Genomic DNA, 21,895 nt, shown 5'->3' with positions numbered 1-21,895 from the left:
TCACAACAAGAGCAGCGGATGAAGTCAATGATCCATCCAGGTTCTCAGGTGAAATGACTGTTTTGGGCCCGAAGTGGTGGTGAAGGAGGAGGTGTGGGTGCAAGTGGAGGATCTCCTGTGGTCACAGGGGCGATGCCAAGGAGACGATAGCTGGGGAGTCATGGAGGAAGCAGTCCCTGTGGAAGATGGAGGGGGAATATGGGTATGGTGTTTGGTTCATGTCGGAGGTGGTGAAAATGGTGGAGGAGGGTATGTTGGGCATGGAGGCTGATGGGGGTGTAGGTGTGGACATGGGGAATCCTGTTCTTGTTGTGCGTGGGGGCAGAGGGGGCCAGGGCAGATATGTGGGTAATGGAAGATATGCGGGTGAGGGCTGAGTTGTTGGTGGTAGAGGGAAGGCCATGTTGTTTGAAGAAGGAGGATATCTCTGATGATGTGATATGGAAGAGCTCATCCTGGGAACAGATGCGACAGAGAAATTGAGAGAAAGTAATGGAATCCTTTCAGTGGACAGAATGTGAAGAGGTTTAGTTGGGGCGGGGAGTGGCACCAATACCTGCAAAAGGCATCGGACACAGGCCAGTACATCACAGGCAAAACCATCCCCACCATCAAGAAAATCTACATGGCACACTTCCCTTGAAGAGCAGCCGCAATCATCAAGGTTCCACATCACCCAGGACATGCTCTGTTCTTGCTGCTGCCATCAGGAAAGAGGTCTAGGTGCCACAAGACCCGCACCACCAGGTTCAGGAACAGCTGCTCCCCCTCCACCATCAGACTCTTCAACGACAAACTCAATCAGAGACTCAGTTAAGGACTCTTACTTTGTGCATTATTTATCACTGAAATTTTTTTTCTGGATCGCACAGTCACATATCATTCTTTGTTTACATTACTCTTGTGTATTTGTATCCTTTCTTGTGTACAGCTACCAATAATTAGAAATTCTGCATAGCCGCAGGAAAAAGAACCTCAGGGCTGTATGTGATGTTGTATGTATTCTGACAATAAATCTGAACTTTGAACTTTAATATCACACTTTGGAGACATTGTTCTCAGTTGAAAGGCAACATGTCACTATAACTCTCTGTTTGGTGTCCTTGATTTCTGCTTTCAATGCAAAATCACTTTTTTTGCTCTAGGATAACTTGGAATTTTTTTTGGTATTTATTACCTCTTTATTCCATTAAATGTACTATTTTAGCTGTTTTGTAGTTGTTGTATTGTTTTTTTAAATAAGAATTTCAATGTAAATGGACATTGTATATGGGAATAAACTCACTACCATGATTAAATGAGATTCAAGGGAAGAGAACGGACAGGTTAATGAACGGTGGAAGTTCACCTTCATTTGGGGTACATTTAAGAAGTTAGAATTTGGACTTGGTTGTTTTGTTAGATCATTGTTTTGGTTAATTCTGCCAAAAAAACCAAATTCAATTGATTCACATATTTCAATACCACAATTTTTTTTTGTTATGGATCCAATTATTTTATATCAATTTCCATTATGGTTGGAAATGTGGTTTAGATCCACCTTGTATGAATAATATCTGCATTAAATCATTTATTCACAGGCAGGATTTGAGTAAATATCACTGCCGTAAATTTCACGTAACTTATGGTGATTTCTAATATGTAGCTAATTTTCAATTAAAAAGAAATCAGAACTTGCCTTTTGTTCTTCCATTATTTTCCACAATTTTTTATTTCTACTCAAATTCAATTAAGCTGGGTTTATCCATCTGAAGTTTCTTTCATAATCAATCTTTTGTTATGGTAGCTTCTTAACCATTGTATTAGTGATGTGCATGTCATGTAATCCATTGATATTCTCTCCTAATATCTGAAGGTACTGAGAAAGGGGGCAATTATGAAATGAACTGATCTGGGTAAAATCTATTAGACATGAAGGCTCCATTTGTTACTTCTTTCCTTCTGAGACTTGTTTCTTTCAAAAATTCATCAATAAGAGTAACCCACTTTCTGATTCAGACGCCTGCAAGTTAATCTGGCTCTCCGCTTCTTCACTTTTCTTACCTTGCTTTATCATAATCATTTGTAACATTATCCTTCAACATGAGAGTAACTTCGATCCTCACAGAATGAAAACCAGTTCATCCAAGTTCAATTTTATCCTTATTCTTAACATTATTCTTTAAAATCCAAAATGTACAAATTCATAATTTTATTTTCTATTACTTTTTTTTCTTCAATTTTAAAACATTAATTAAGGTTTACTCAATTGGGGATTTGGTTTATTTTAGTTCTGCATTGCCTCTGTAAGATTTTTGAATTAGGGTTAATGCAGGTAACAATTATTTAAGTAGCTAGCGCACAGGAAACAAAGCTGAGCCACTGCAGGATTTCCAGCCATTGCTTCTTTTATCATTGTCATCGAGCTCGGAGGTCAATTTTAACGAGTCCCTATAAGTACCTGGAAAAGCAGGTGTCTTCATTAAATAATAATTAGGAGCAGAGAGAATTTGAAAATTAATTAACAGCAACCAAATTTAATTCACTAATCAGTATGGGTGTGCTTGTATATTTAATGAATAATAATTCTTATTATTCTTGAATGTGTTATCATATGAATTAATTTGAATTATTTTACTTACAAATATAGACAATTAGGTACACCCAAGTCCATATGAACAGCATACATTGCTCCATTTCCAGACATTCGATAACAGTGGCTGGAGACTGCCTTACCTAATAATAGCTGACCCATTCTAATCAACTCCTTTCAAAACAGGGATTCTTTGGCTACCAGCTCACATCATTATAAGGCTATTGTTTCTTTGCATTTTTGTTATCTTTTTAGTTCATTAATTCAATAATTCCAATTGAAAATAATTATTTAACATTCAAAATTATTAGGAATTATTTAATTTCCCCTCACAAGTACATGCAAAATTGACATCTCCTGCCGTATATATTATTCATTAGAGCTCTGCAGATTATAAATGAGCTTTGGTTTTACAATGGCCTTGGGATATAAACTGTTACTTCCACCCTACGACCAGAATATGAGAATGAGGTGCCCAAAAAAGAAAAACAATTGAATAGAGATATGCATACTATTACAAAAAGCTATTAACTTTAAACATTCTTAACTCTGGGGAGTTACACTTTCCAAGTGGAATTTTACAGGCAATAATGCACTCATGGACATTACAGATGCAACACTGCACATTACAAAGGGGAGAAGTCGAAATCTACAGTGTTCATGAAATTCACATAGCAATATACTGCAGCATTTGGATGAAGCCATTACCTTGCAAAAATATGTTAAGTACAGGACCCATTATAATATGCCACAGAATTTCATGATACAAAACCCTTGGTATCCAGCACCTACAGGAATTGGTAGATGGCAGTTATATAAGTTTTCCAGTTGCTTGATATTCCATGTTGCACCTAATGGTGAGGAGCCCCAATTTTAAACGTCCACATTTTTTACCTATTTATTTTCTACGATATTTTTTGCCGGCGACTGAAGGCTTCCTGTTACTTGAATTCTAGATACCAGTGGTTGACTGTAGTTTCTTTCTTTTCATCCATTTGGAAGAGGAGTATTTTACAGCTCCATCGGTTCATAGATTATTAAAGCGGTCAAAAATCCTAATGGTTTTTATGGTATTCTGCCACTATTATAATCTTTTAAATCTTATTTCTGGTTTTACTTTAGTTGCCATCCTTCAAAAACTAGGAACACCTATATATTAAGGCCCATAAAATGCAGCATTTTTCAAGGCTTAGGTAGTGAAGAAGGAAAGAATGTCAGTCAGGACAAGTGAAGTATTGTCAGAAGGATGGGCATGATTGTGACCAATACTGGAGAGTTTGATGCAACTATCTGTCAATGAACAGTAAGCCATCTGCTTAATTTTGCCATTAAGACAACAAGATGGCACTGATGGAAAATCAACTATTAATTTATAGTGACAAGGATTGCAATATCAACTAGTATGCTGTTCACAAAGAATGCAGCTTCTTCATTTGGTCTATGATTCACTTATGCCTCCCATGCTATAGGGGACCATGATATTGTTGCCTCATTGCCAAATATTTTCTTTCTCTTCATCTTCCCAATTTACAGTGGTCATTGCCATTTACTGTTTCCATTTAATGTTAACCTCAAGCACCTCCGTGACTTTGTGATTTTTTTTGTCTATCTCTTGCACGATAAATAGACACAAAGTATGCTTGTGTAGGAAATGTAGAGTTAAAGATTGTACCGATGGGATTGAAACGTTTTGTGCTGCGTTGAATTGTATGTAATTTTATGAGTCTGAAAATATGAGCAATTCCTGACAAATTCAATAAAAGGTGCTGGCAATTAGTGCAGCTCTCCAGAAGCCTTGTTAACATGAAAAATATATTCTTGTGATATTTCTGGGTAAACTTGCCTTGCCATGTTTCTGACAATGTGTCATCATTTTCCAAAATTATACCGAGTCCTGACTAATATTTAATCCATCAAGAAACTACAGCCAGATCTATCTGGTAGTATTGTGGCACTTCTAATAGAGTTGCTGCCTCACAGCTCCCAATGTCCCAGTTCGATCCCATCTCTGTGGTGTTTCCACATTCTCCCTGTGACTGTGTGATTTCCCTCTTAGTGTGCCATTTGGCAGGTTAAATGGCCTTTGTAATGTATCCCTAATGTGTAGGTGTGTGGAAGAATCTGGGGACAGATGACAGGAATGTTGAGGTTCATTTGTCAAATGATCAGAACAATAAATGGGATTAGTGCAAGATCCATGGGCTCAGTGGGTGGAAAAGCATGTTTCCTTGACGTATCACATTTTCTTGTAGAGATGGTACTCTCTTCTCACTTCACTATATTTACCAAAATCTGCTAACATTGTGGAGAACAAAGTCTAAATCAAGTGGTTTAAATATTGTAACTCTTGTCTGAGAGCTTAATTTCAGGATCAATGCTTTCTAGTTTTGGAATACATAAAACAAGAAAAATCCTCAAAGCTTATTTGTGCCCATTGAAACGCTAACACTTTTTGACTTTCTATGAATGTTGTGAGACCTGCTGAGTTTCGCTATCACTTCTGTACACTGTGAAAGAACTCCAAGAAAGGTGGAGTGATTCTGCTAATAGGTGGGACATGTATCATTGCTTTCACAGGATGCACATTTCATTATGAAGGTAAGTGGCCCATTAAGTTCATAAAGCAGTGTGGTGAAATTAGAAAACATTGTGGAGCAGCTCATTTTGCTGCATTTCAATGGCTGTAAATTAAGGATTTCATAAAGCATTGAGGCCATGACAAGTGGATCAATAAGCATTTGAAATAAGGGACCGATACGTTCAATGTAATTCTATGAATTCTGCCCGTTATTATTTTGGACTATTTTGTACCTTAAGCATCATTGCAGATTGAAACTGTTATTATTCATGTTAATTATGTTCATTTTTAATCTATGCAGAAAGCACTCTCTTTATGTGGATAAAACCACTCTATAGTAAATATTGCCACATAAAATGCATTAGTCTGATTTTATGTTATTCATCTAGATTGATATTCTGGAGTTGAGTGCCTATAACAGAGCAGTACTTCAGTTGCAAAAAAAAAGCCTGTATTATCAGCTTCAGTAACTAGACATGAAGGACAGTAAACAAGTCTCATTAAGACCTCTGTTTTTCCAAAGGATAGGGCCTTCCCATTTTGCTCATGGAACATCTGGCCAGTACTCCAAGATCAAGATTCCTTTATTGTCATGTACTAACACAAAAATAGCACACAAAACACATCAACTTTTGCTTGTTTTAGAAGGCACACAAGAAGACACAACTCTCATTGCCCAACACCCCAACAATCAGAGAAAGGGAAGCCAAAATGAGTCCCTTCAGAGACACCAAGTGTCCATGGTTTCATTTCCAGCACTCCTACGGCCACACAGCCTCCTGTTCAATCTACCGGCAAACCTGAACTCCCAGATCTAAATCTCCGATGCAGTCAAGAAGCTTTCAGAGCCTGAAGTCCCTGTGGGAGACCTTCTTGCCTTAAAAACCGTCTCAAATCCCAGTCTCATTGGGGCATCGTGAAGAAAGCACATCAGTGCCTCTACTGCCTCAGGATGAGTGGTGGAAAGTGTGCTGACTGGCTGTGTCATGGTCTAGTATGGGGACTCAAAGAGCCCCGAGTGTAAAGCCCTGCAAAAGGTAGTGGACACAACCTAGGATATCACAGGCAAAACCCTCCCCACCTTTGAGAATATCTATAGAGAACACTGCTCTCAGAGCAGCAGCAATCATCAAGGATCCACCTCACCCAGCACATGCTCTGTTTTTACTGCTCAAAATTCCCACCACCACTTTCAGGAGCAGGCTATCCTTCCACCATCAGACTACTGAACAATAAACTCAAGCAGGGACTCATTTAAAGATTCTAATTTTTGCACTTTATTGATTTTTTTTCTCTCTGTATTGCAGTTTGTTAACATTTCTTTATTTGTTTACATATGTATGTTGAGTACAGTTTTATTTTCCACTACCATTAAGTGGTAATTCTACCTCACCCACAGGATAAAGAATCTCAGAGTTGTGTGTGACATCATCAGAGTACATATATATAAATCTGAAATCTGGTTTCCTCAAGCTAGTCTCCAGCAGCTCCTGGTCTGGTGTGGGTCTTTAGGCTGCCAGTCTCCAGCAGCCTCTGGCCTGGTGTGGGTCATTAGGCTGCCGGTTACCAGCAGCCCTTGGCCTGGTGTAGGTCTTTAGGCTGTCAGTTACCAGCAGCCTTTGGCCTGGTGTGGGTCTTTAGGCTGCCAGTCTCCAGCAGCCCTTGGCCTGGTGTGGGTCTTTAGGCTGCCAGTCTCCAGCAGCCTCTGGCCTGATGTGGGTCTTTAGGCTGCCAGTCTCCAGCAGCCTCTGGCCTGATGTGGGTCTTTAGGCTTCCAGTCTCCAGCAGCCTCTGGCCTGATGTGGGTCTTTAGGCTTCCAGTTACCAGCAGCCCTCTGGCCTGGTGTGGGTGTTTAAGCTGCCATTACCAGCAGAAAGACAACAGGATGGTGGCCAGTAGCCTTGTCTGCCTCAATCTTTTCAGGAAGTGCAGTCGCTGTTGTACCTTGTTTTTTGAATATTTTATTTAAAAATTTTCCAAACATGTAGTAATCAAGAATATAATAATACATTCCAAAAACAACTAGAAATTACATACATGATGGTATTTAACCTCCCAACAACCTCCCTCAAAATAACCAATATAAAAAGTACAATATAGTTATATAAAATAGAAGAAGAGAATGAAAAACAAGAAATTGGAAATTTTTCAGGATTGCACATAGGGATGTCACCTAATACACGTTTAGAAAATTCATTAATATAATTCAGAGGAGATTCTCAGAGGTCCGGAGGTGTCAATTTTACAAATTTAAACTTAAAATTTGGGTATACGGGCACCAAATTTTCAAAAACATGGGATATTTATTTCTGAAGCTATATGTAGTTTTATCCAGAGGAATACAACTTTGAATATCTGCATTCCATCTTGCCATACCTAAACATATATCTGATTTCCAAGTGATTGCAATACATTTCTTTGCCACCAGTAATGCAACTTTAACAAATTCCAATTGATGTATTGAAAATTTAAATCTTGTTCCCTCAATATTTCCCAATAGAAATAAATCTGGATTTTGTGGAAATACGACACCTGTAACCTGTTCCAAAAAATGTCCTAAATCCACCCAAAAAGATCTTTCCTCAGGACAAGACCAAGTTGAATGCAAAAAGGTCCCTTCATCTGCCTTCCTGACAAGTGAGAAGATGTTGTGTGTCCAGGATAAGTCACTACTTAAGTGGACTCCAAGGAAATTGGTGCTCTTTACTCTCTGTACTACAGAGTTATTGATCTGTAGTGGAGGGTTATCATCTCTAGTTCTCCTGAAGTGCACAATCATCTCATCTTATCCACAATGAGACTCATGTTGTTATTCTCGCATGATAACATGAGATTTTCCACCTCTTCTCTGTAGTGTGAGTCATAATGTCAAGTCATAAACAAACCAAAACTTGCTTCTGGCATCTGGATGGAATACACCATTGCAAGTGAGAAAAGTTAAGAGAAGTGTTCAGAGATGACACAGCAGTACTTAATACATGTCTGCATTGAGATTGGGTCAGTTCCTCGACTGCACTGAAATCGGCTTAAACTCATTCTCGGCTCAGGAATGAGAGAGCTACCAACTGAGTCACAATTAACATAGTTGCAAACACTGTAACATGTTGATAAAATCAAGGAAGTTGTAAGATATTGCTAATAAGGAAAGACTGGTGCATTGACCCTGGCAACAGACACTGCAAATCTAGAGAGCATATTTACAGATGGCTGGGAATTTCTTATCTCTATGAACAGATGTGAGGCTCTGGCATACACTATCTGGATTTGCAAATTCAGAGAACCCTCTGAACCTTTCTGCCTTTAATCTTTGAATATTTTAAACAGGGAATGCAATTTAGAAGATGTTGTCTGTTGGGCAATGCCTTATTTTATTTGGATGATGTCATTTTAAATAGGAAGATAGACATGCAGGCCTTTAATTTCATCCTAATGCAGTCTTGAGATTTATGCGTGATCCGTAAACATTTAAGCAATATTTCTGTTTGACAGGACTAAGATTTATACATTTGGACTCCTGGGTTTATGCAAGAAGGAAAATCGATAGAATGTTAATCTGCAAAGAAATCAGTGCCAGAAAGAACTCATTTCCAATATAACCTTCACTTTTATGATGTGTAATAATGGGGAAGGGAGAAATTTAACTTACAGCAGGTCATCTTACATTCTTAAAATAGGCAAAGACCTTTAAATTTCATATGGGGAATTTTTGGGCTACTGACCACTTTCTAGCTAGTCTCTGAGGACTAAGATCTGTACCTCTTCAGGAATTTAATTTCCCAACCCTAATTTCCTGGATAAGGACATTGAGAAAGAAGGCTACCCTTGTTTTGGCCACAGAAATCCTCAGTTGCTTCTATCGCGAGTTGGTAAACTGATTGCAAACTCTTTTGTATCGATTTCTAAGTACGTTGGCTTTTGCAGCACCATCTGCAGTCTTGTAGTAGGCCACATAGATCATTGCTTGTGGCTTTATTGGGATCGTTGTTTTCCACCACAGACAAGGTGAATTAATTTGCAGAACTCTTATGGATCAAATAGGTCACACTTCCATTCTTCACCATGGTAACCATATATCCAATAACTTGCCTGTAAGCTTGATGAATGTGAAAGCAGAGGTATTATTTTTGTCTCGCGTGACTGTTGCACGTGTTGTCAGCAAACAACACCATACCCATGAAGCAGTTCCATAGGCTTTCTTCTGTAATCAGGGCTCAGGTCTGATATGTTAATCTTGCAATTAGTCATGGCTTGAAAGGACCAGAGAATTAACGGTGCAATTCAACAGTTGTGGGTGAACAGATGCCACACAAGATCTTCGTTCATACTTAGGCATCGGAGTTTCTTGTGGCCTGAGGCTAATCTGTATGTGCACCAGATGGCTGAGATGTAACCAGAACTGGATTCTGCTCTTTGTGGATACCTCTGTTATAATTATTCAGTGACAGGCATCAACCGCCAACAACCTGAATAGGGTTGAGCCAGAATCCGCTATTTAGTCATGCTAGTGGAGATCAGCTTCTCCTACTCAAAACAAAAGACACCTTTCAAGTTGCAAAGAAGGCTTTAGCTTATGTTGTTGGGTGATTTGTAGCACTACAATTTCCCTCATCCATCTTGCGCAGCAACAGCTTTTTTTGATCCCTCTGCACATGGAGCATATTTTAAACGGTACTGCCCCAATGTAAGCCAAGAGTCACATCAGAAACACCTGCTCGAGAGCTAGGTCTGTGGTAAAATATGTTAAATATCATGGGATGTGGATGCGGATTTTGCTTGGAATCTCGCGCATGGTTGTCAATGCCCAATTGCCCTTGATAAGGTGCTGGTGAGCTGCCTCCATGAATTCCTGTAGCTCTTCTGATGAAGATGATCCCCCAGTGCTTTTGGGTGGCAAGTTCCAGGATTTAGCAATGTCGAAGGAAAGACAGCACACATACATAGGTGGTGTGAGGGAAGGAAACAGGCAATATTCGCATGTGCCTACTGCTCTATGGAGGTAAAGGTTGCAGATTTAGGAGATGCTATCATAGTAGCTTGAGTAAATAGCTACAGTGCATACTGGATTTCAGGCTTCTGACCCTTCCTCCCAAAGGGAGCAGCAAGAAAAGTTTTGTGACCAGGGTGCTGGGGGTGCCTTCTTAAGGCAGTACCTTGCATAGATATCCTGAATGGATGGGATGGACTTGGCTATGCTTTCTACTTTTCTGGGCATTCTAAATACCAAACCAGGCAATGGCACATCCAGTCAGAATATCTTCCAAAGTACACCTGTAGAAGTTTGATAGAGTATTTGACAACTTAGATTTCTTAGAAAGTTGCGTTGTTGGTATGTTTTCTTCACATTTGTCTTAATGTCCTCATTCCAGGAGAGGATGATCGATCTGTAGATTCTCAGAAACTAACCCTCTCTCCCATCATCTTATCAATGAAGACAGGTACATGGTTCCTCAGCCTTGCCTCCCTAAAATCTATAATAACTTTAATCTGCTTCAAAAAGGCCACCATCACACCAGGACCAAAACAAAACAATAATGGGCCTTAATGATGACTGACATGACTTCAACAACTACCATCACCAACTGCTTTGAGAGTCTGGTCATGGCTCACATCAACTCTAACCTATCAGCCACACTGGACTCACTTCAATTTGCTTATTGTCCAAACAGCAGGTACTATCTTCCAGCCCCTCCATTCGTCCCTAGAACACCTGGATGTCACCCATGTAAGACTACAGCTCCTAGACTACAGCTTTCCCTTCAATACTATAATCCCAAGTATATCCCTTGGGGATTTAGGCCTACATCCTCCCCCTGGGTCCCTGACATTCTATCTAACAGGCCACAGTCAGTGAAGCTGGGTAACATCATCTCCTCCATGAACATGCCAGTGCTCCTCAAGGATGAGAACTCAGTCCACTACTGTACTCTCACTACACCCACAACTATCCAGCTAAATATCATCCCAACTCCATCTTCAAATTCACCATAGTCAGATTGGTTATCAAATAATGAAGAGACAGAATACAGGAAGGAGATTGAAAGACAACTGACATGGTGCCAAGTTAATAACCCCTCTCCCAATGTCAATAAGATCAAGGAGATGATCATTAACCTCAGGAGCAGGGGCAGAGACCACATGGTGTTGGAGTGGCAAGTGTGGATAGCTTCAAATTCTTGGGAGGAAATATTTCCAATGACCTGACCAGAACCAATCATGTTGATAGGACAGTCAAGAATCTGGACCAATACTTCTATTCTCTCTTTTTTAAACTATTTAGAATATATTTAATAAAATATATTCTATTAAAATACCTAAGACCGCATTAAATATCACCAGAAAATCAGATCGATTACAAAAGTGAAATAAACAATAATTTCAAGTAAAATCCTTAGCCTTGCTTTCTCTGCCCATTAATCACCCCTGTTTGTTCTCAGCTTCAAATACTTATTATTCTGAAGGCACTTAAGCAACACTTTTACATTATTTAAATTATACTATTGCCTTGTAATCTTACTCCAACGTATTTTTATCCTGATAAATGCTCTACTCTTTTAATTGTCGAATGGCAACTACCTTATTTCTTTTCAGACTTTCCATGATATTGTTTATGGGGGTTTCCACAACGAGCACTGAGCCTTAAGGTGTTTAAATGCATTCTGCTAGAATCAGCTCTGAGCTTGAGGATGCCACTTCCAGGGTCGTGATCAATCTCTCTCTCAAACTGCTTACACTTCTTGCAGAGAGTGATTAGTGAATAGGGAAAGAAAAAGAGATATAAAAAGCCAATTAAAAAATGTTTCTTTGTTTTGCTCAAATGGTGCATTGAGATAATATATATACCTGTCACATTCAGTAGACCATATAGTTGAACTCAAGCCAGTGGAATGGAACAATAAATGTCACTGAAGTTTATTTGGTTTTGTTAAGGAAATATTTCTCTTCATTCAGTTGACTGAAGTCACTTGTTAATTAACATTTACTTTAGCTGCTTTCTTGAGCATGAAGTCAGAGGAGGGTTATGACAATTGTATTGTGTTGATGTCTCACAAAAAGAGTATAACCCAAACTTACGTTTAGTAAAGGGTATCAGATGCTTGGTAAAGATTACAAAATTTCCCAAGGCACAGCCTTATATTAAAGGAGTTTAATTTCAATATCCATTAATAAGATACCGGCAAATGCAGAAAAACAGGAGGCAACTGAAAAGTTATTAAGCTGACATGCTATTGAACTCCTCTAATTGCTTTACTGTCTTGCCTGTTTGGAATTTAAACCTGGCCATAGCAGTTGATGCTTCACTATATTAATTGAGCTGCAGTTCTCAACAGGTACAGCCAGTTTCACAATAACATGAAACCTTTGGACCATTTATTCCTGAAATTGATGACCTTGTTTTGCAGAGATGGTAGTAAATGCATTTATATTCCTTATGTATGATCTTTACCTAAAGTTAGAACCCTCCACTTGCCAGAGACCATAGGACATCAACACTCCTATTCCTAGATGGGCTTTCAAAAGGAGCCACACAGTGATGCAGAAAATGGACTTGCTTTTACCACTGGTTGAACGAGATTTCATAGACTATTTTTCAGTAATGGGTGCTCCCACTCAAAACAGAAAAAATCAAAACCAGAGAAAACTTGCCAAAAATATATATCGAATCAGACAACAAATAACATAAAGGCTGATTTTCCACCAACTTAATTATTGCTGTGCAAAGATGGGTGAAGAAAATTATACAGGTTCAAATTTTGCCTGATCCCCATTGGGTTCACAAAGCATTTTTTAAATTTTAGGACAATTTAAATATCCTTAAATTGAACACTTTGCTTCCACACTCAATTTAATGATAATGAGATGTTATTGAACATCTGGATTTTATGTTTACTTTCTCACATGAAATGGATGACGAACAAAGTTCTTCTGCTGTTTTTCATAAAGTTGTCTATAAACATTAAGCAACTGAAACACAGCTTGAAACAAAATTGAGAAAATGGACATGAGGCAGGAAGATATTAAAAATTAAGGCCTGGTTCCATGGGAACGAGTAATACTGGAGCATGAGTGTTTGCCCCATCATCAGTCATTCACTCTTAATGACAGAATCACTGAAATGTACCTGGAAATCCCTAAAACATTGCTGGCTGAGGATTATGTCATTGCTCCATGTTGACTCACTACAAGAGCAGTGTTGTCTGGGAGTCAAGTCACCTTCTCTTTCTTATCACATCTTTCAGCCTTTCTCCAGCTATCATCAGGCAGATAACTCACATCAGGTACAATAATCACATCATAGAAATACAAACCAATCATTATGGTTTTAGGACCCAACATAGTGGCTGGACTGACTTCAGCAGAGAAAGTTAAGTGTGCTCGCATGGAAAGATTCCAAATAATTTGTTGCATTTTATGATGATCAAAATAAATGAAAAATGTGGTTGAAAATTAAAGAATCAAGGTACAATTAAAAAATGCTTTCAATTTATCAGTATGCAAATATTTATTGGGATTTTTATTCACAATAAGGACCTGTTTTGGAGTATTGGTTCTGAAGATTACAATCCATGAACAAAATATTTTGGTGGAGTCAGAGCTGCTTTGGCAAGTATTAGCAGATGGTGAGATGTTCCCTCCACTCGCTCAACAGTAATCGAGGGTGAGGGTGGAACAAATTTCATCTTTATCTTGTTATAAGAATATAAAGTGAGCAAACCTATAGAGCCCATTGAGCCAGCTCCAACGTTCAACATCTCCATGGATGAACCTGCATGTTGCATCCACTTTCTTGTTTCAGCCCCACATTTCTTGATTCCTTAGATACAGAAAGAAAATGACTTGAAAAATCACATTTTTGTTTCTCATGATCTCCATTTAGATTTTCTCTACCAGTAGGGGTTCACAAAGTGGAGACATTTGCTCATGGATCTAAAGTTACTGTACTTATTACATCGGGGGGGGGGGGGGGGGCGGGGATTACAAAACGTTACATCAAGGACAGAAGCCATTCAGCCCCATCACCTCCATGTCAGATCTGCGCAATAGCAAGCCATAGTCATACCTCTTTCCCTATGGCCCAGGAGATTTTTTTTTCTTTTCAAATATATTTACAGTAAAAATCTCTTGTATCTGGCACCTATGGGGATTGGTAGATATTAGATAAGTGAATCTTCTGGTTGATTGCATTTTGCATGATTGGTGAACTAACAGCAAATACATATCCTATGGAGCAATGGGGCCTTAGACCTTATCTCCAGGCTGTCTGTATGGAGACATAATTTTCTGTTACTGTAAATGTTTCCTCTGGGTGCTCCAGTTTCTCCCCACGTACCAAAGATGTGCAGATTGGCAGGTTAGTCGGACACGGTAAATTACATCTGCATGGTAGATTAAGCGGGGTAGTTAATGGGAATATCGGGAGAATGAAATGGGGTCGGTGTAGGATTCGTGTAAATCGGTGCTTCATTATGCCAAGGAGCCTCTTTTATGCAAGATGACTGTGACTATGGATGTGTTTGATTATCCAGTCATTGAATACACCTTCAAAAAATCACCAATAATTTTCCATCATCGCCCAGAAGCAAAAGCAGAACAGTGACAGAATACTCTCACTCCACCTGGATGGGTGTAAAACCAACAACATTGAAGAAGCTTTACAACATCCAGACTGACAGCCTATTCAACACTCTGAACATTCCCACCTTTCTTGATAAGCAGCATTTTCACAATGCACGCAGGCAATTTTGAAAGGGCCTTATAAACATTCAATCTTTGCCACCTAGAAGATCAAGGAAGCTTACTGCAAACTCACAACCTGTCATTTTTGTTTATCTTTCAGGCATAATTCATTCTGATTTGGACTTACATTGGTGCTCTTCTTTAATCACAAGTTATCTATTCACCAAATAGCATTGAAGGTTTGCATTAACCATATACACTGATGGCACCAGGAAAGTGACTCCAAAGAGCTGACTTCCAGTGAGGAGGGTGTGGCTTACTTAAACATCAAGGCAGGATTTGACTCAGTTCCTTCATGCAAAGCATCTTCAGATGCTTCATCAAGGAACCCTGATAAAAGTGAAGTCAATGGACACCGAAGGAAAAAGCAGTCCAGTGGTGGATTCTTACCCTATACAAAAGAAAATGGTTGTAGTTGTTGGAGGTCATATCATCCTAGCCCCAGCTCATCAGGACAGGTAATGATGTGAGCATGTTAAATGATGATGAATGTTCATTACCAATCACAGCTTTATGCCCGAATGCAGCTAAATCAAGACAACACTCAGATATGGGCTGATAAGTGGCACGTAGTATATGTGGCACAGAAGTGCAGGTAATAACAATCTCCAACAAAAGAGAGTCTAACAATCTAACTTGGACATTTAATGACACTCCAATCCCCCAAGTGCCCTGCTGTTAACCATCAAGCAGAAGCACAATTAAGCCAGCTACACATATACTGTGGTGACAAGAGTAGTCAGGAAGGCTCAACACCTGGCTTCAGCTCCTTTCTATGATCTGCACAGCACATGTGTGGAAAGTGATGGAATTTTAGTCACTTGCCTGGATGAGTACTGCTCATCAAGAAGCTCCACACCATCCAGGTCAAAAGAAACCTGGTCAATCACTACTTATCCACCTTCCTAAATGTTCACTCCCTCCACCTCCAGCACACAGTGAGTGTAATGGGTATCATCCACAAATGCACTGCAACCACTCACATAGGTTACTCTGACAGCAGCACCCCAACAATGATCTCTGAAACCAAGAAGGACAAGAACTTCCGGCACAGAACACAGCTGCCTTTAGATTCCCTGCAATCTCAAACCATCCTGATTTAAGAATGAATACATCTCCGCTCATTATCACTGGATTAAAATCTATTTATTCTGCTATCAACAATATTATAGGAGTACTTGTCTTGCCGCTAAGGACAATTAAGGATGGGCAATTAATGCTAGTTTTACAAGCAATGTCTAGATTATGAAAAATAAACAATAAAAGCAAATTATCACAGGCTCACTTTGACTGTATTTAAAGTAAATTAAATCACCGATCATATGCAACTCAATTTGAAATCAATCATTCTTACTGTCACTTTTGTGCAAGTTAAAACTTTAAAGATTCTTTCATCAGAGTTTTATTCCAAGAAGCAATACATTAGCAATCTTTTACTTTGTCTTTTATAAAAGTTGCTACAAAAAAGGACGAATTTAAATTTCAGCTGTAACCCTTACGTGCAATTTCACATCGAAATTCAATACAACAATTTCTATTGATTTAGCTTTAATTTCACACAAATCCAACTTCTCCATCTAGATTTGGTTTTCAATTTAAATTCTTTCCTTCCTATATCGTTATTTGTAACTTACTGACAAGTACATGGCAAACTGCTGAGTTCTGTAAAAGCCGTGATTTAGCCTCCAGGTTTGTAGAAACTTCTGAATAAGGCTGAGGCTTGGTCCTTCTACTCTGTTAGCTAGAATGAGAGGAAGTCAGACTTTTTCCAAGGAGTTTAATTTCCTTCCCACTCATGTGACTGTTGTCATTACTACAGGCATTCCATCCACTGGCTTTGCTGCCCCCCATCCTTCCTTCTTTTTCTTATTAAAATATTTTCATTGAGTTTAACATACAAATCCTACATACATAGTCTAATAAAACAAATAACAGGTCATATCATATACATATCACAAATTAAATAAAAATGTAAATTGAAAATCTATCCATATTTGTGTATTTAACAATATTTCTTTTAAAATAATTCTGGATAGAAAGTAAATAAAACTAAACAAAGGGTCAATTCTGTCTATTTAATAATATGATTGACGACAACCATATTTAATGTTTGTCTAAAAAAGGTCCCTTGCAGTCATAAATTGCAAACCTCTCTGTCACCATCTCTCCTAAGGATGAACTCAAAGGCTGGGCCAAAAAAAGAACTATTAGCTTCTCTTCACACCTCTCTCTCACGTTGCTGGAAACTGACCAAGTTCGCTCTCACCTCCAAATAATAACCAGACGAAGAAATAATTTCTAAACAATAGGGACCGAATGTGCAGGTGCCACTCAAAGAGGAACCAAGACCACGTTCACAAGGATCTCCCACAAATCTGCATCGTTTCCCCTAACCCCTGACGTGAATATTTGCAATGCACGATCTGCAGCATTCAGTAGAGACATGGGAAGCACTACTGTCTCATTCTGTGACAGAAAAGAGTGTTTCCAGACAGAATGGTTCTTAGGCAATAGAAATATACAAACTGAACATGCCAAAACATGCCAGGAAAATAACCAGCAATTCCATAATAGTCAGTTAATCTATTGAATAGGAAATGTTAGTTCACAATGACAGATCTAATGAGACACTGAGAATCTCTTGACCCATTTGAGGGACTGCTCTAAGTAGTTGCTGTCCATCCTCCACTATCCAGTCCAACAGTTCATTCAACAGGCTAGTTTAGAGGATTTTACCTCCTTTGCCCCAACCCCTATTTCTACATTAATCAATACCCCTAACTGTTTCTGCCCAAAGATTGCTACAAATATCTGAACTATTTCTAAATGATTATTTTATCAACAGCTGGGAAATCTGCAACATTTATTAATCTGCAATTTATGAGGTTGTCAACCAGGTGAGTGATACATCATTAACCATGCCAAATAATTTCAAACCTTTCCTTGTTAACTATCAGTAGCAAAATAAATAAGGAACATAATTTTTGTCACAAACAGAAGGATTTTCCAGTGCTAATTCAAATATTCTTACCTAGACAGTGACAGTTTGATAACATTTTGAAAATTCAAGGAGTCCTTTGATAAGGACTAAGACAAGTTTTCTTATATTTTGCTGAAACTTGCAAGTAGTCGATTCATACACTGAACCTTCATTATTTTTGATGTTTGCTGTAATATTGTGTAGCTGGAACAATGCATGCTGTCATTAAAGTATAAATTAGGCCAACAAATTTGGATAGGAAGAAATAGGCTAGGAATGGGAAATTTCTACTAATTATTGGCCAATTTGCTGCTCTCTGTTATTAATTTGGTGAAAGTGGCACCTTGTACTTCACTTGCCCTGTGATTTTCATGAAGTTCCAGCTTTACATATAAACAACCATTAACTTCTTCACAAAAGTGATGTTTAGTGGCTTGCATATAACGATCCTTTTAACCTAATAATAGTTCATGATTATCAATCAACCTCAGAATGTGTATTTCAACCCTTCAAGGGTCTGACTCAGTGGCTTCCCTTTACTCACTCTTCCCTCCTTGAATGCTTGTCTTTTTTTTTAAACTGCCCTCAATTCTTCCTTTGATCTCTCACCAAACCTTCTCTTCTACAAACCCCAGTTCTCATCCCTCCCACAAACCTCCAGCATTTCCACAAAAATTGCACCCTGACCTCCACACATCGACTCTCTCAACCCCACATCCAACCGTCAACTGCACCCTCTCTCTCTTCTGGGTGTGAAGTCATGCCTTCACCCTGGTCCCCCTTGTCCAAAGTTCCCCAATTAAAAAACTAGTACAGGTGTCTAACCTTTTGTTCGGGATCATCAGGACCTTTGTTCAGAATCTTCCGGATTTCAAAATCATTTTAAAATGGCGACTCCTTCAAGCAAATAATTCATTCCAAGCCCCTGCCATATGTCACCACCCCCCCCCCCCCCACCAAATCTAATTCCTGATGTGGCAGCAGGGGTGCAGTTCCGGAGTTCACAGGAGTGCCTCACCGGCTCGTGGCGACGGCTCAATGTGGGAACCATGGCCATCTTCGTTACCCATAATCTCCCATGCAGCTGGAATTGCTCTGCCAGAGCGAGGGATAAGCAGAACATTTCCAGCTGCGTGGGGGATTATGGGTAAGGAAGACGGCCATTGGTCCTGCATTGAGCCAGCCACTGCCTGTTTCTTTCCCGCTGGGTGCCAAGAGTCACCTTTTCACCGAAGGTAAGAGAGGACGTCCACGGGGATGGGGATTCAACGGTGACAGGGACAACGGGGATGGGGTTCCTTTTGAAAATGGAGAATATTTGCACAACAATTTTTAAAACTCAGTTATATTTCATACAACCAAACCCCCCTCAAACATCCAGCCTCTGAAATCATCACTGCAACTCAACCTTATTTAGTGTAAACACCCTCCCTGTGTGAACGGCCATTCCAGGGGTAAGTATGCTAATTTATTACAGGAAAGTAACTTTATTTATGTGTAAAAACCATATTATCTACTAAAAAAGAAAATGCTGGTTTTTGGAGGTTGCTGGTGTTCGGAATCCTGGATAAAAGGTTAGGCACTTGTATGAGTTCTTGTGGCCAGGAAAGCACTGTCTCATGCTGTCCTTGCCTCTTCAGTGTACTACAAAGGACTGATGAAGCCCAGGATGGGTTTTACAGAAGGTGAATACATCCTGCTGGAGAGGAGAGATTTGCCAGACACTTCCATCTGTCTGTCCCAAAGTGGGACGTCATTGAATCTCCATGATTTAATTCTCTATAAACCTATTGATTAGAAAGTTATCTTAATTGTCCTTGATCTCCTCCTTCTCTAGCTGTGCATATATTCAGCTGACTGTCTTTACACCTAAACATGCTAAGTCATGAAACATGAAGTACCCTGCTCTACCAAACTCTAGCCCATTCCTCTTAACTCTAAGGCAGCCAATTGTTTTTATATTTAACACTAATTTTCCAATCTAGTCATGTTTTTGTCCCACTGTTTCTTCTGTCATTGTAGTCAACATTTCTGTGTAAATAATGAAAGGTCAATAAAGGATATTGCTGTCATCCTTCCAACATGGCATCTAATACTCGATGAAAAGCAAAGGGGAGCTTTGTTATTTAATTCTTTTAATTTTTAACAATTTTTATTTACAACATGGTAAAAGCCGATTCCAGTCATTTAAACCTTTGCCTCCCATTTACACCCAAATTAATCTACAACTCCGTACGCTTTAAAAGATGGGAGAAAACCCATGCAGACAACGAGGAGAATGTACAAACTTCTTACTGACAGCGCCAGGTTCAAACCTAGGTCACTGGCATTGCAATAGCGTCACTCTAACCGCTACACTAACTGAATTCTAATTAATTTTCTATAAAGCTGTTTGGCGAGTATCTGCAATGCAAAGATGCACAGGTGAAATTGGTACAAATTAGCTGAAATAAATCACATTAAATGCAAAGTGAAGATGAGCAGGCATTAGCTCCAGTAAAATATTCTTTCCCAGCCATCTGTTCCAGTTCTTGAATCTTTATGTCCACATCCATTTGTGGGTTTGATCTGAGCACTGGCCTGCGCTATATTTTGCCCCTCAATGCTAATTCATGACTGGCTCAAGGGCCATGACTTGATGAGTCATGAATTCTCCAGAGTCCGTAACAAGTCTTCTGTTCAGCTTAAGTATACCTTCATGTTGCTGTGTCATGGTTTGCCATGACATGACAAGGTCAAGGGTGCTACTGAGATTGCTTGTTTAATTTTTATGCATGTATGTGCAGTCCAGTCATGTGTTAATGAAGCATTTTTATTCATGATAGGCGCAGGGTTGGCAATACGTGTCTATACTGTCACATTCATGCAATCAATACTGTCCACCTTTTGGTGAAATCAACCAGTCAGAAAATAGCATAAATAAATTAGATAAAATAAAGTAGTTCAAATCAGCAAAGCAGGTATTCATTGCCTATAGATTGATCAACTCCTAATTATAGTGCTTGGGATGAAATTCCTGTTTTGTACATAAAAGAATCTAGCAGCTTGCAACCATAGCGACAGGCACTGAAAAATCATCTAAATGAGCACCTGAAGGATATTTATTATTCCCGGCCCTGAATGCCCTTTGGCTGAAGAGCTGGAATAGTTGTGATGGTGTTAGTGTGAATGATGGTGACCATAGAGCCGCAGACATCTAACAATGTACTGATATACAATGCACTGATAGCACCTCTTGGGTGGGTCCCTGTAAGATGAGGGAGGTGGACCAGAAGAATATTATGCCAGGGATATTATGGTATCTCATGTTTTCCAGATGACCTAAGGAATAGTCTATGAAATTGGAACTTTATTACCCCAATTCTGAGCCTGGCATATGGGTGAAACTAGATCCAATTTCCCCCCCCCCCCCCCCCTCTGTGGCTCTCAGGACAGGCAGAAAATCAGTCAGATTGTCAGATTAGCGTAACCTTTATGTTTTTTTTTACTCAGTGCAGGGAAAGTCCTAAAAAAATCAACTGAGAACAGCTGGGGTTTTCACAGATAATAAATTTAAGAAATAAAATACTTGCATTTATATCATAGCTTCCATCATTTCAAGGTGTTAACACTCCACAGCTAATATGAAACTTTGCAAATTTAATCTCTGGAAATATTGACACTGTGACTATACATCTTGAAATTGTCACAGAGGTCCCATCAAATTTTGAAGGGTGGACAAAGAGAAACAAATCAAAGATTTCATATGACATTTTAAAGTAAGTTTCAGTCAAGAAGAAGCCTAATATGTCTGTCAATATTCAATTAATTTTCTGGAAAGGGCCATTCCAATTCTAATTTGTTCCTTGTTTGAAAGTTAACTTTGTATCCATCTGCTCAAAATATTTATTAAAATAGCTCAAATAAATTTTAGCAACTAAATGGTGACACATAATGAGAGATGCGAGCTCTGTGATACCAAAAAATATCATTATTGTTTTTCATGATCATTGCCTTATGAGTTCGAAGCACATACAAGTTGGTCAGCTT

General features: G+C 39.0%; 1 long non-coding RNA gene across 34 annotated transcripts in view; it reads right to left on the bottom strand.

Annotated features, from left to right (window-relative positions):
- The window catches only part of LOC138744395 (uncharacterized), a 461,764-nt gene that overhangs the window by 208,854 nt on the left and 231,015 nt on the right, over positions 1-21,895 (bottom strand). For 20 of the 34 annotated variants that reach the window (XR_011345476.1, XR_011345500.1, XR_011345502.1 and 17 more), the window contains one exon: positions 13,865-13,963. The exons of 13 other annotated variants lie outside the window; for them this stretch is intronic. This is a non-coding gene — a long non-coding RNA (uncharacterized lncRNA). Of the gene's footprint in view, positions 1-7,310; positions 11,882-13,864; positions 13,964-21,895 lie in introns of those variants that run through there. One more of the 34 variants, XR_011345497.1, reaches the window with a different exon arrangement.

Source organism: Narcine bancroftii, chromosome 10 (genome assembly GCF_036971445.1).
Source record: "Narcine bancroftii isolate sNarBan1 chromosome 10, sNarBan1.hap1, whole genome shotgun sequence".
NCBI classification, from domain to species: Eukaryota; Metazoa; Chordata; class Chondrichthyes; order Torpediniformes; family Narcinidae; genus Narcine; species Narcine bancroftii.
This window is presented reverse-complemented; position numbering and strand designations above follow the sequence as displayed.